Raw genomic sequence first — 12,981 nt, 5'->3', positions numbered from 1 at the left:
TGTCTTTAGATGGACAACAGATAAAGTGTAGACACAATTTACAAAATATCAAACCCTTTCACTGTTCATTGGAGAAGAAACACGAGTTGTTGTTGAATGTTAACAAATAGGTGCGCAAGGGTAACAACGTAGTTTTGAATTGATTGTCATTCTTTGAAAGATTTGTTATAGTATTAAATGTTGTTTTGAATGTTGAATATTTTAAAGTTATGTAACTGTTCGATGTGTATATTTAAAATCTTGTATCTTTTTAAGCCATCAAAGTATGATGTCTATATTTTCTTCACCCCAGGAGGGGAGATTATTGTGACTGTCATCTTTTTATAACATTCACAATTAAGTTGCATTAATGATAAAAATCTTTGATAAGAAGAAAGACATTTCATTATCACTGTTACTGTTCTAATTATGTATGTATTATGGGATATAGTGTAATATACATCAATTCGTAAGTAGATTTCAGTATTTTTCTTTCTTAAAACAAATAATATATTTGTTTTACTTGCTAATACAAAACTAACAGCAACAAGATTCTTAGGATAACGTGAAAAAAAGGCATTTCAACAGCTTTGCCAAGTATGTTGGGTACAATTGCAATGTTTTCGCAGTCACAACCGACTATTTTGAGTTTTATTTTTTGTTTTAAGTCCACATTATGCAGAGATAGGCTAATCGTGACTGGACCTACAGTTTAAAGTAGGATCCGAACCCACTATGTGCCTCCACTGGGTATCGAACTCGGGACCTGTTGATTACAAGGTGGCGACGTTACTTACCACTACGCCATCGAAGAGGCTCTGTCTCCCTCTCTCTCTCTCCCTCTCTCTCTCCCCAATTCTTTTTATCTTTCTCCAGTTTTGTCTCTCTCTCTTTCTTCTTTCTCTCACTCACTCTCTCTCTCTCTCTCTCTCTCTCTCTCCCTCTTTCTCTTTTATAGTTTTCTCTCTCCTTCTTCAGTTATATTATTTCTCTCTCTCTCTCTCTCTCTCTCTCTCTCTTGCAGCTCTTTCTTCAATTATTTCTTTCTCTCTCCAGTCAGTTTCGTCTCTCTCCCTTTCTTCATTATCTCTCTCACTCTCTCTCCTTCTTTCTCTTTTATAGTTTTCTCTCTCCTGCTCCAGTTATATTCTCTCTCTCTCTCTCTCTCCCTCTCTCTCTTACAGTTCTTTCTCTCTTTTTCTCCAGTTCTTTTTCACTCTCTTTCTCCTGTTATTTCTCCCTCCCTCCTTCCCTTCCTCCTTTTCCCTCTTTCTACTTTCCCCTTTCTTCTCTCTATATCGTTCTCTCTTTTTCTTTCCCCTTTTGCTTGAGTTTGAAAAAATAAATTCTCTAAAGTCTCTGAAAAATAATAAAAATGCAAATCCAATTATTAACACTGATTTACCATTATTAAGTCAATTCTCTTCAAATTAAAGGCTTAAGTAATGTAAAATAAAGTCAACGGTAAACTTGCTCTTATTTCCATTTATCCGTTGAAATACGGGTAAATCATAATCGCAGTTGCTTATCTTTAAAAGCAACAGTTGTCCAAAATAAGCAACTGTAGCTTATAACGACGTTACAGTCGAAGTCAGACTACTAGTGGCGTGTTGGGGAATATGGTAAAATATTCTGCTAATAAAAAAGAAAGGTATAACAACTCTCCTCTCTACAGTCACCCCCGCGAAATCCTGGACACGTCATTGTCGCTCATTGTCCCCTCCCGCATTAGTTGTCCATTGATCTATCGTTTAAAATGGGTTAAAGACTTTTCTGAAACTGAGTTGGAAACCTTTAATTCGAGGGCGCCAAGTTATCAAACGATGCACTATTCGACTGTAGCTGCAAGAGATATTCTTGTTTTATGGTGAAGGAAGGGAAGCTAGTATTGGCGGGGGTCTTATGTCCCAGTAATGCAAGTTTATTATCTTCCTTCCCATACATATATGGATACCCTTCCTTATTATATACGTGGGAACAGTAAAACGCAACCATATATTGCACAGTGTTCTATATTAATGCTCTTGCTTTTAATACACTGCCGACTTTATTACGCTGATAAACTTTAAAGAACAATTGTGCAAAGGGAAGAGAAAATACACAGTAGCTCACCGAATATAAAGTTAAATTAGGCCTATATATAAAAAGTTTTAATCCCTAGAATAAAACCCAGCCAAAAATGGTATTCCACAGAAAGCAAGACTAGAAATGCATGTTCAAGAAATAGTTACAGGTATTTTATTAATTATATCCCTTATATATCGGATGTCCTGAATATTCCCCACAACATGAATTACTGCCCAGCACGTAAAAACAATAAAGACTTATGTAAATATACCAAGTGTTAATAGATGAAAAATGTGGATAATTTCCTTAAATCATTTCAAAATTGGCCACTAACCCAGCCATAAATATTGTTAGGCCAGATAATAGTAAGTAGTAACAGCCTACAAAATATATTAAATGTAGGCCTATAAAGAAACACGAACCCATTGTGTGGCGGAGTGGTCCAAAGGGTCCCGGGTTCGATACCGGATGAAGACACATTGCACACTACGGATTCCACTGGACCGTAGGTCCAGTCCCGATTAGCCTATCTGTGCATGAAGTGTACTTAAAACCCAACACAAACAAAACACACCCTACCGAAGGATACAGGTTCGAGTCCAGACCGGGGCATCACTAAAAGTAACGACGCAGAAAATAAAAATAAAATAGCCTACATTGTAAAAAAATAAATCGATGATTTTTTTTATTATTACCTTTTAATTTTCTTTTGGTATGCATTTGCCGAGTGAGGACATTCGTTATTGCAAACGAAACAAATAAACTTCACAATATTATTTTGAACACTCATCGAAAATAGAGGAAGGAGAAATAGAACTGCATAAAGTTCATGTTTACTCCTATGTCTATGGGTACTTCCATAATTTTTGGTGCCTATTTGTTTGCCTACTTCGAAGGTTTTTAGTGTCCATAAACCCGTTTCCACTTTATTTTCTCAAGCTAATTGGGACTGGCACCAAAGTTTAAAGAGGGGTTCGAAGCACTGTACAATGGCTCCACTGGGAATTGAATTAGGACACACCGATTACAAGGCGAGATCATTACCACTACACGATCAATAATGCCTCATATATACTATATACTTGTATGTGCATGGACGTCCGGAAGGGGGGGCAAGGGTAAGCCGCCCCCCTCCTGGAAAATAAAAGTCAACCAAAAATTATATATTTCACTCATATAATTTCATTTTAGCCACAATAATCTATGTTAATTATTGCATGAACATAATAATTTCAAATTTAAGCAATGATTTTTGAGGTGATAACACCATTATGGGAGAAACTGTGCCTTGTTTGCCCCCCTGGAAAAAATACCTTCCTTGCCCCTCCCTGGAAAAAATCCTGCGGACGTGTGTGTAAGAACTCTTAGATTTTCCCAAACTTAATCACAAGCACGAGAATAAAACAAAATGAAAATATTGTAATACCATACAAGAGAATTGCAAGCCAGGAACATGAGTAATGTACTACAGAGGTAGATGATCCTCTGGGACATTATTGAAAAATCGGTCATGTAATCTCACTTTGCCCCTTCAAAAAAGGTAACTGACAAAATTAGTAATCACCGCGTGTAGTCTATGGTAACGTGAATTCAGTTTGTTTCTCCCCCACCCGCAGGGTTCCGACAACCCATTGCCTAGGTAATCGTTTTGGTATCTGAGTGAATTATGCTTGAAAAGTTTTAATTACCTAATTTGTTTGTTTTCTTTCTAGAATTTTAATCGCTGTTGTAGCAACGGATTTCCAAAACTTTGATTCGTAATTAAGGGAAACTTCTACACTACGGAATATGACAAAGGGGCATTCCTACAGTCTCCCTCCCCCCTCCTCTCTCTCTCTCTCTCTCTCTCGCACACACACACACACACACACACACACAAACAAGAAAATAAAATTTTATCAATTCGAATTTTTGTTCAATATTTGTCTTCTCTTTCTTTCTCCATTCCTTTCGTTACGACCAGTCTTCGGAAAGATACTTTGCAAAAAGCTAAGTACCACTTTAACAAATAACTGTAAGCTACATTGGCAGTTAGACTACTTTATTCTGGATAAAGTATAAGTTGTAATACAAATTTTAAACAAAAACTGCATGTAGACCAATTTTTTTCACTCATCACGTCTAGAATTCAAGATAGTTTTCATTAACAATTAATTAAACTTATGTTTAAATATTAAAGTAAGAAAATTTAAAAAGGCCGATTGCGCAGGTGTTTGGGCGTCGCCTTGTAATCAAGGGGTCCTGGGTTCGAACCGGCGAAGTGCATAAAGTGAACTTAAAACACCAATAAAATAAACAATAGTCTAATATTTATTTCCATAGGGCTTAACATAAAGTAATAAGTAGGGCTAGAATTTCAATGCACCAATAAAATACAAGAAAATGCTCTATCAATGTCCTGAAAACTCTAAAAATGATGTAGATCCTGACTGCGTATTGTCTCTTAACAAAGACTTGATCTTAAACTTAATCCAATAGAGAAAACTCCGATTTTATTGAGATAATAAACAACAGCGGTTCGTTTTATTCAGGGCTCGCCTTGAACAATGGCAGACTTTCCAGAGCATGATGTATTTTATATTACCAGGACGAGTTAAAATTTGAGTTCATCAGGCGCGTCGCCTCATAATGTTCGCATGAGCACGTGAACACTCATGTATATGCCTTAAATTACGTACATATTAAATGCACACACACACACACACACACACACACACACACACACACACACATACGTATATTTATTCGAAATAATACTATGTTTGATGTGCGAGTATATACACACAATTTACTCTGACACAAATTCTTTCACGTCTGATAACTTTTTTAGATAGTTGGTAACACTGACTCCTGCAGAGTTCCACGGAGGGCGTTCAACACAATTGCTGTGCGTGTTTCATAGAGCTGACAGCTAAGGGACTGTTGGCCACTATACCCCGAAGATGTTCACTTCGCTGTGCGAACACTGATGCAAACGACAATACTTCTTACATTGGGCACCAGAGCGCAGCATATACAAGGCATGTCTAGGGGGACTCTGTGCTACATAGTTGCAAACTTTAGGGACAATTCGCTAAACCTGGCGGATTTTAATGGGGAGAAGGACAATTTCCCCTAGGTCCTTCTTGTATTACTTCAAATATAGCATGATTTTTGGGGGAAATTGTTCAAAATAAATTGAACTGTTATTCTCACTTTTTCAATTGAATATGAAGATAACAAGGGACAGGAGTAAATCTGCATTCAGTACAAAAAATATTATTGTGAACACTCTTATGCGAACCGCACGCGACGCCACTGGAGTTGATATACACAATAACATACTCACGATAGCATCTGTCTCTTAAATAGACTTTTCCTTAAGATAAGGGATACCATCTCTTGAATTTCAAGAATATATTGACAGCATTGCGAGGCACCCTCCTCAACGCTGAAACGCCGCTGTTCGAATTAATCAAAGAAGCTGTTTAAGGTGTTGTAGAGTTTGATGCATATCATTGATTGATTGATTTACTTTATTTTACTTCGCGTTCGTGCCACTTTTGGCGAATTTGCGAAGATGGGGATGATTGATGACATGATGAAATTGATGAATGGACACTCGCAAACATCCATGCCCAGGCCAGGATTCGAACCAGGGACCCCTGGCGTCGTAGCACGATGTGCTAACCACTCCACCACGGGGGCCGGTGGATGCATATTATTACCAGGCAAATTCTCCATAGTAGGTCACAAATATGCCTTTGACCACAGCCCTGATTTTTTGACCTCTAAGAAAATCGCACCAAAACCTCAAAAACTCACTTTCTCTCCACGTTCCGCGCCTCATTTATTGCGCTGACGATGTTTCACGGCGCAGAAAAGCCGATACGAGAAAATACACTTTCTCATCCTTGAAGTACGAATGCGCCTTATCGTAATTTTCCAAGTCCGGGGACCATGTTTATATATCGTGACCTTTGTAAACCTCTCGGGAACGATGTGCCACACACGCACACACACGCGCCTCTCATTATTTCTGTATTGTGACGCAAGCAAACAAACAAAATAATAATAATTGTTTCTTTTTAGGATTCCTGGCCCCTATAACCTCGCCAGGGTGCGTGGTGCCCAACCAAAAAAAGTAAAGGTTCTAACGGCTGCGGTTATAGATAACCACACCTCTATAGAGTTTCACGTGTTTTTTTTTTCTCTCAAACTTCCATGAAACTCTACAGAGGACCTCCGTAATACATGCAACGTGTACTAACGACTCTAGTGTTATTTGATGTTGTAATTTTGGATATAGAGTTTTATTGTGAGATAGATAAAAAAATTATGTTTATTATAATATTTTCTTGATGAAGATGGAGAACATGTGTGTGTGTTACAAATAAAGTTGCATGCTTTTTTTTCTAGTGTGTGTATGTGTATGTGTTTTTTTTTATGTTCGACAGCATCTGAAACGATAAAGTAAAAAAAAGAATTTTATTGTTAATTTTCTCATGTAAAAACAACAAAATTTTTTGTGCAAATTCTGATTGTCTCGTGCTATAGTGCAAAAACTGATGAAAAAAAAGACATTGTAACTGATAGGATGAAAAAGATATTGTAACTGATAACTGGTGAAATTCATATTATCATTGTGCTAGTACAAAATTCTTATTGTAACTGATTGTGCATGAAAAGATGTTAAACCTGTTAAAACTGCTCTGTGACCCTCTCGTTCTTCACATCATGGATGAAGGACTTCTCTGCGACCAAGATGACGCTGCATAGAGTATACTCGGGCAACGGACTGTTGAACTCGCAGACGACCTTGATGTTGGTGCGATCGTTGACCACCACCTGCTTCCTCTTCGTGGTGTTGATGACGGACATGGGTCTGTGGGTTTTGAATTCGCTGGGCGTGTAGTACATGTCCACGCTTCCCTCGGTCACGCGCTTGTAAGCCGTGTAAGCTTCGTAAAGTTTGAGGTAATCGTCTTTGGTCATGTCGAGGTTGTAATTCTCGCGCGGGAAGACTTCGTTCCTGCCATTCTTCAGATAAACGTTCTTGATCTTACAGTCGTCGAACTTGCTGGAATCTTTTTCCTGATTCTTGTCCCTCCCGGTCTGAAAAAGCACAACGACGAAATCTGGCATGTCGAACTGTATGTTGTTGAATTGCGTCGTCACGTCGAATTCCATGTGACTTCCCGACGCTAACTTCTGCACGCACTGGTAACCGTGAAAGTGAATCGGCACCTGCGGACTTTTCAAGATCTCCGCTTTGTACTTGAGGGCGTAGTTCGTCTCGTATTCCACCACCGGCATTCTCAACTCCATGCTCCGGATGACGCACTTGGCTGCTTCGGGTAAAGTGTTGGGCAGCGGCGTGGTGCCGTCCGGACCCAAAGTAGCGTATCGCATCAGTGCGTCGTTGTCGTTGGCCGCTCTTCGAAACGTGATCCTCAGTCCTCCCTTCCACATGATCTCCTTGTAGTCCGAGAAGAATCCCGGAAGCAGACGCATGGGAAAGAGCACCGTGTGACTTCTCGTCGATATTTTCGTCCCCGCTTCGAAACCTCCCGCCTGATAGTATGCCGCGTCCGTTTTGGATCATTTCAAAGTTCCCACTGCCGTCGACGTGATGCCTGGATAATCTATTCTGTCGATGACGGTACCGTGTTTCCTCACCTCCACCTGCGAGAACAGGTGAGGCACGAAGTTGTCCACGAGTATCAAATTTGCTGCTGCTGGGGGAAACGCGTCTCCGCTTTCTTTCTTCACCACGTCGAATTGAAGGTAGAGGTCCGCTCTGTGAGGATGAACGAACCCGTCCCCTACGTCCACGTCGTATTCGATCTCCCGGTTCGCTTCGTTGAGATTGGCGAACGTGCGACGGTTGGGAGGGAAAGATTGCAATTCGTAACTTTCGATTTGCTCCATTTTCACTATGTGTGTTATTTATTATACGTTGATCTCCAGGACGGCAGTGGTCGTTGCACCTGCGAAATCCACCACCTCTCCTTTCTCGTTCGTGACCACCAACTCTATGTCGTCTATGCGGTTGCGACATACTGGAAAATAGATCGGTGAAGAGGGTGTGTAGATGATCGGTTCCATGAATTCGGAACTGGGTTTGAACGTGGCTATGATTCCCGTCTGCTTGTGACTTCCCAGCAACCCCCCGTCGGATTTTGTGATCATGCCTTCGGCCACGTTGCAGTGTACGTTCAGAGTCTCTATGGCCAAGAATTTAGGAATATTGGCTGCTACGTGCTTGATGCCAGCTTCGAGTTTGGTGTCGTTCTCGAAACCTAAAAGTTCTCCCATGGTGCCCAAGTCCACCGTCTCCGTAGCCGACACGATTTCCACTCTGTGCGTGACCGAATTTTGAGAAAGGTACGTGCCTTTGGGTAATTGAGCTTGCAAAGTGGAAAGATTGTATTGACCTGGCGTGACGACGATATGTTCGCTTCCGACGCTAATTTTGTTGTTGTGCTGCGTGACGTTAGGTATGAGGTACATGCTGTAGAATGCACGCAGAGCTATGGATTTAGGATAGACGATGTCGTCGTGCAGCGTGAGTTTCAAGATCGAAGATTCGCTCGTGAGATGGAACACGCCCATCGTGGTGCTGTTTGAGGTTCCACAATGCTTTCTGGAAATCTTTGATCGTAGGCATATTTATTTTAGAGAGAAACGCGAGCATGGAGAGACAGAGATGACCGCAGTTCACGTCTCCGAAATTTTGAATGCGTTCGTCGTTGTAGTATATAGAGGTTTTGTTCGTTTTCAGATAATGAACTAAATTTGTAGGTGGAACACCTCCGAAAGAATCGAAAACAAATGCTTTGTTATCATTTTTGTGGTAACATATCGAATGCGTGCCTGGATTTTCTTGACCGTCCAAGTTGACTACTCCGCATTCTCTTCTTTTGACGGCTGATGGTAACGAGTCGGACATGAAAACTCCTCTGAAGTTTTTGATTTGTAATGGTTTGATCAGAGATTCAATGTCTCGGTTGGTGAGTGCTGTTTCTTTTTTTTAAACTTCCTCATCACGCCCTTCCCCTCTTTCTTCTCCATGGCCAGGTTGTGACGTTTCTGTTCTTCCAATTCCGCCTTGTTCTTTTTCGAGTCGATGACGGTTTTCGCGATGGCGGCGCTTCCGCCGGCCAAACTTCCAACGGCCCCCAATGCTGCCAGAATGGCCGGGATGCTGAATATGAAACCTCCGATCTTTTGCTGTTTCCGCGAACGCTGCAAGCGTCTCAATTGTGGAGTGCTGAGAAGTAATTTCATTCCATGTCCTTTCGTCAAGCAAGAACGTTTCTTCTCGCGTTGTTTCTTGGTGAGTAACCCATCGAGGGCACCTAGATTTTTTAGATTCGAATATGGTATCTGGTACACGACACCCTTGGGCTTCATGGGTTTTTTTTACAGTATGTTATTTATATATATGTTCTGAGATTTTTTTTGTTTCCCTCTCTCGTGTAATTTTTTTCAAGGTATGTTATTTTATATATACTCCGCGCAGCCGTTACACAAATTCTATTACGTGCTTTGTTTTCTTACCAAGAAGTTCCTTTGTCCCCTTGTACACGATTTGAGTTTTGTTCTCGATTAAAATAGATAGCTTCTCGTCGGATAACATGTTAGCGTATCGATCTGGTAAAAATAGACTGTATTGTCCGTTGAGCAACAGACGTACCTTGGGACCATACTGGGTAGAAACAATTGAACCGGAAGTTATCGTGTAAGGTTTGTCCACTTCCAATTCCTGAATTTTTACATATTCGACTGACAAATTTAGCATTTGTTTTAATGCTTGGAGGTCACTCATTTTTTCAGTCATATCGAAGGAGAAATTTCAGTGTGTTAGAGAAATTTAATTTTTTTTCACAATGTGTGTTATTTATATATACCGAAGTTTATTTTTTTCACGATAGTAGAGGTAGTGCCCCGGTTCACCAACATCAAGTGAGGAGCTGAAGTGAGGAGCTCGCCTTAATGGATTTTTCTCGTAAGGCATGAGCTTTATTTGATGGCGCAGTGTTGCCAGCTGTTTACTCGAAAAAATTACCAAGGTTTTTGGTCTAGCCTAACCTAAAGCAAGGAGCTGGCAATTTTTTTCTCGCAGTGTTGCCAGCTTCTTACTCGAAAAAAGCACCAAGGTTTTTGGTCTAACCTAACTTAAAGCAAGGGGCTGGCAATTTTTTCGAGTAAGATGTTGGCAACACTACACTCGAAAAAATCACCAAGGTTTTTGGTCTAGCCTAACCTAAAGCAAGGGGCTGGCAATTTTTTCAAGTAAGATGTTGGCAACACTACACCCGAAAATAAAGCTCGGTGGGGCTTGCTTTAATGGTTTGCTTTTGTAAGGCAAGGGGCTAGAGAGAGAGAGAAAAACTTATAGCTGGGAACAGTAATGAGCGAATGCGCTATATTGTAATTTTCCAACTCCCGGGGGCCAATGTTTGTATATCGCGACCTTTGTAAACCTTTTTCTCTCGGGGGAACAATGTGCCACACACACACACACACACACGCACGCACGCACGCGCGCGCGGGGCCAAAATTTTTGAATTTACGGCTGGAAAAATGTTTTTCTATGACATGTTTTTGTTCGAGGCAAATTCGTAGGTAGATATTGTTAAATAAATATTAATATTGTAAATATATATATATACTTATTGTATTTAGTTTTTTGGTATCGAAAAGCGACTGTCATACAACTTCGAAGTTAGCAGATGAAGATGAGCATGCGATAACGAGAGGAGTACAAAACGCACCCAAAAATACATATTTTATTTGGATGAATGCTTCGTACGCCACCCACTATCGCATGCGCTCGGTAGATGCACCATATCATGTATGGTCCAACAGCGCTACCTGCATGTTGTATATTTTCTGTGCATTTTTTGTATATTTGTATGCGTGAGTGAAGAGGTGCCAGTTTGAGGTAGATTGGTTTGGTAACACAAGGTTTAAAAAAAAAAGCTGTAAAAACAAATTCTGCCAGCTGACTAGCTAAACCCAATGCATAACGTCGAATAATTCTGACGGAGGCTAAAACCCAACAGACTGTTCAATGTATAACGTCAAGTAATCTGCCAGCTGACTAGCTAAAACCAATGCATAACGTCGAGTAATCTGCCAGCTGACTAGCTAAAACCTAACAGGTTGCTCAATATAACATCAAATGTAGAAAATAAAAATAACGTTTACATTGGGAGATGATGATTAGAGTTTATTAAATTTTGTACATACTGTGTAGCCTCAACTAACACGCGCGTTGAATAAATATGTTTGTTTGAATTGCATCTAAGCTAGTTGCACTGGCTCCCGTATTTTTCCAAACAGCTCTCAGTCGAATGTACCACGCGTAATTCTACTCTTGTACCTCGTTTACATCCGGCTAGTCACGCTGGTTCCCACGACGCGCCGATTGTTCCGAAACCTTTTGTTTGCAGCTAGTCGTACTGTCGGTCGAACACACCCATCCGGCTTCGCATCTAGTAGCATCCGCTCCAAACCACTCGAAGAATAGGACGCCGTCATGCCTGCTTGCTATTACATCCGTACGTGCTCCGGATGTTTATGGGCCCCCATTCTGTTGCAGCAGTCGCCGCCCAAGTAGTTATCCCGAAATCAAAAATTACACGAGGCCACAACCTCGTGCTTCCTGTACCCGTCGCTCGTAAACACAATAATACAAATTCAACAATACGTAGGTCTTGGGACGACGGAAGTTATACTTCCTGTTTTTTTTTTTAGTGACGCCAGTTAAAATGATGTGGCTGAAATGTAGTGGGGGGAATGTTCTAGAGAAAATTGCCCTTGGATTTCTATTGGTCCACGTTGCGTTGGCTAACATATTATTTTTGACGTCATTAGAAAACCGTATAAAACTTAAAGCGCTGGTGTAGAAAGTTCTGTTTTATTTTCAACGTCAGTGAAGAGCATTTCCGCAGAATTTCTAAAAGTAAGTAACTTTGTTTCTTAGCTCGCATGAGTTGGCTTTGATTTATGAGTATGGCACTGCTTTTGTGGAAGAAAATATACTCACAAAACATGCAAAAAGAGAGAGAATATAGAAGGTGTTTCATGTCTCTCTCTGCTTTTATATATTTGAAGCATGCATCTTGGTAGCTGGAATATTTTTTTTCTTCCGTGTGCTGTTGTTGGTAGGTAGGAAATATGTGTGCGGGGCATATTTCAAAAAATAAATGTGTTAAATTGTTAGAAAAAAGACAGAAAAAATAGAAAAGAGTTGCGTGTTTTTGATATCTAGTGGAAGTACTGATTAATTAATTAAGTTGGCGTTTTTTTTGAAGCCCATTTTATGCACAGTAAGGCTAATCGGGACTGGACCTACAGTTTCAAGAACCACTTGTACGGGTATCGAACTCTTGATTACAAGACAATGATGTTATCGCTACGTCATCGCAGAGGTTAGTGGAAGTACTGATTGATTTGATGTTTTAAGTCCATTTTATGTACAGTAAAACTAATCGGGACTGGACCTACAGTTTCAAGAACCACTTGTATGGGTATCGAACCCTTGATTACAAGGCTATTGCTGTGCTAACGCAGAGGCTAGTGGAAGTACTGATTGATTGATTTGATGTTTTAAGTCTATTTTATGCACAGTAAAACTAATCGGGACTGGACCTATAGTTTCAAGAACCACTTGTACGGGTATCGAACTCTTGAATACAAGCCTACTGCTGTGCTAACGCAGAGGTTAGTGGAAGTACTGATTGATTTGATGTTTTAAGTCTATTTTATGCACAGTAAGGCTAATCGGGGCTGGACCTACAGTTTCAAGAACTACTTGTACGGGTATCGAACTCTTGCATACAAGCCTACTGCTGTGCTAACGCAGAGGTTAGTGGAAGTACATAGTTATTCGAATCTTATTTATTTAAAATATTTAGTTTTTTTTTATGCACGCTTATTGATTTT

Source organism: Lepisma saccharinum, chromosome 5 (assembly GCF_977018435.1).
Source record: "Lepisma saccharinum chromosome 5, izLepSacc3.1, whole genome shotgun sequence".
In the NCBI taxonomy this organism is placed as follows: domain Eukaryota; kingdom Metazoa; phylum Arthropoda; class Insecta; order Zygentoma; family Lepismatidae; genus Lepisma; species Lepisma saccharinum.
This window is presented reverse-complemented; position numbering follows the sequence as displayed.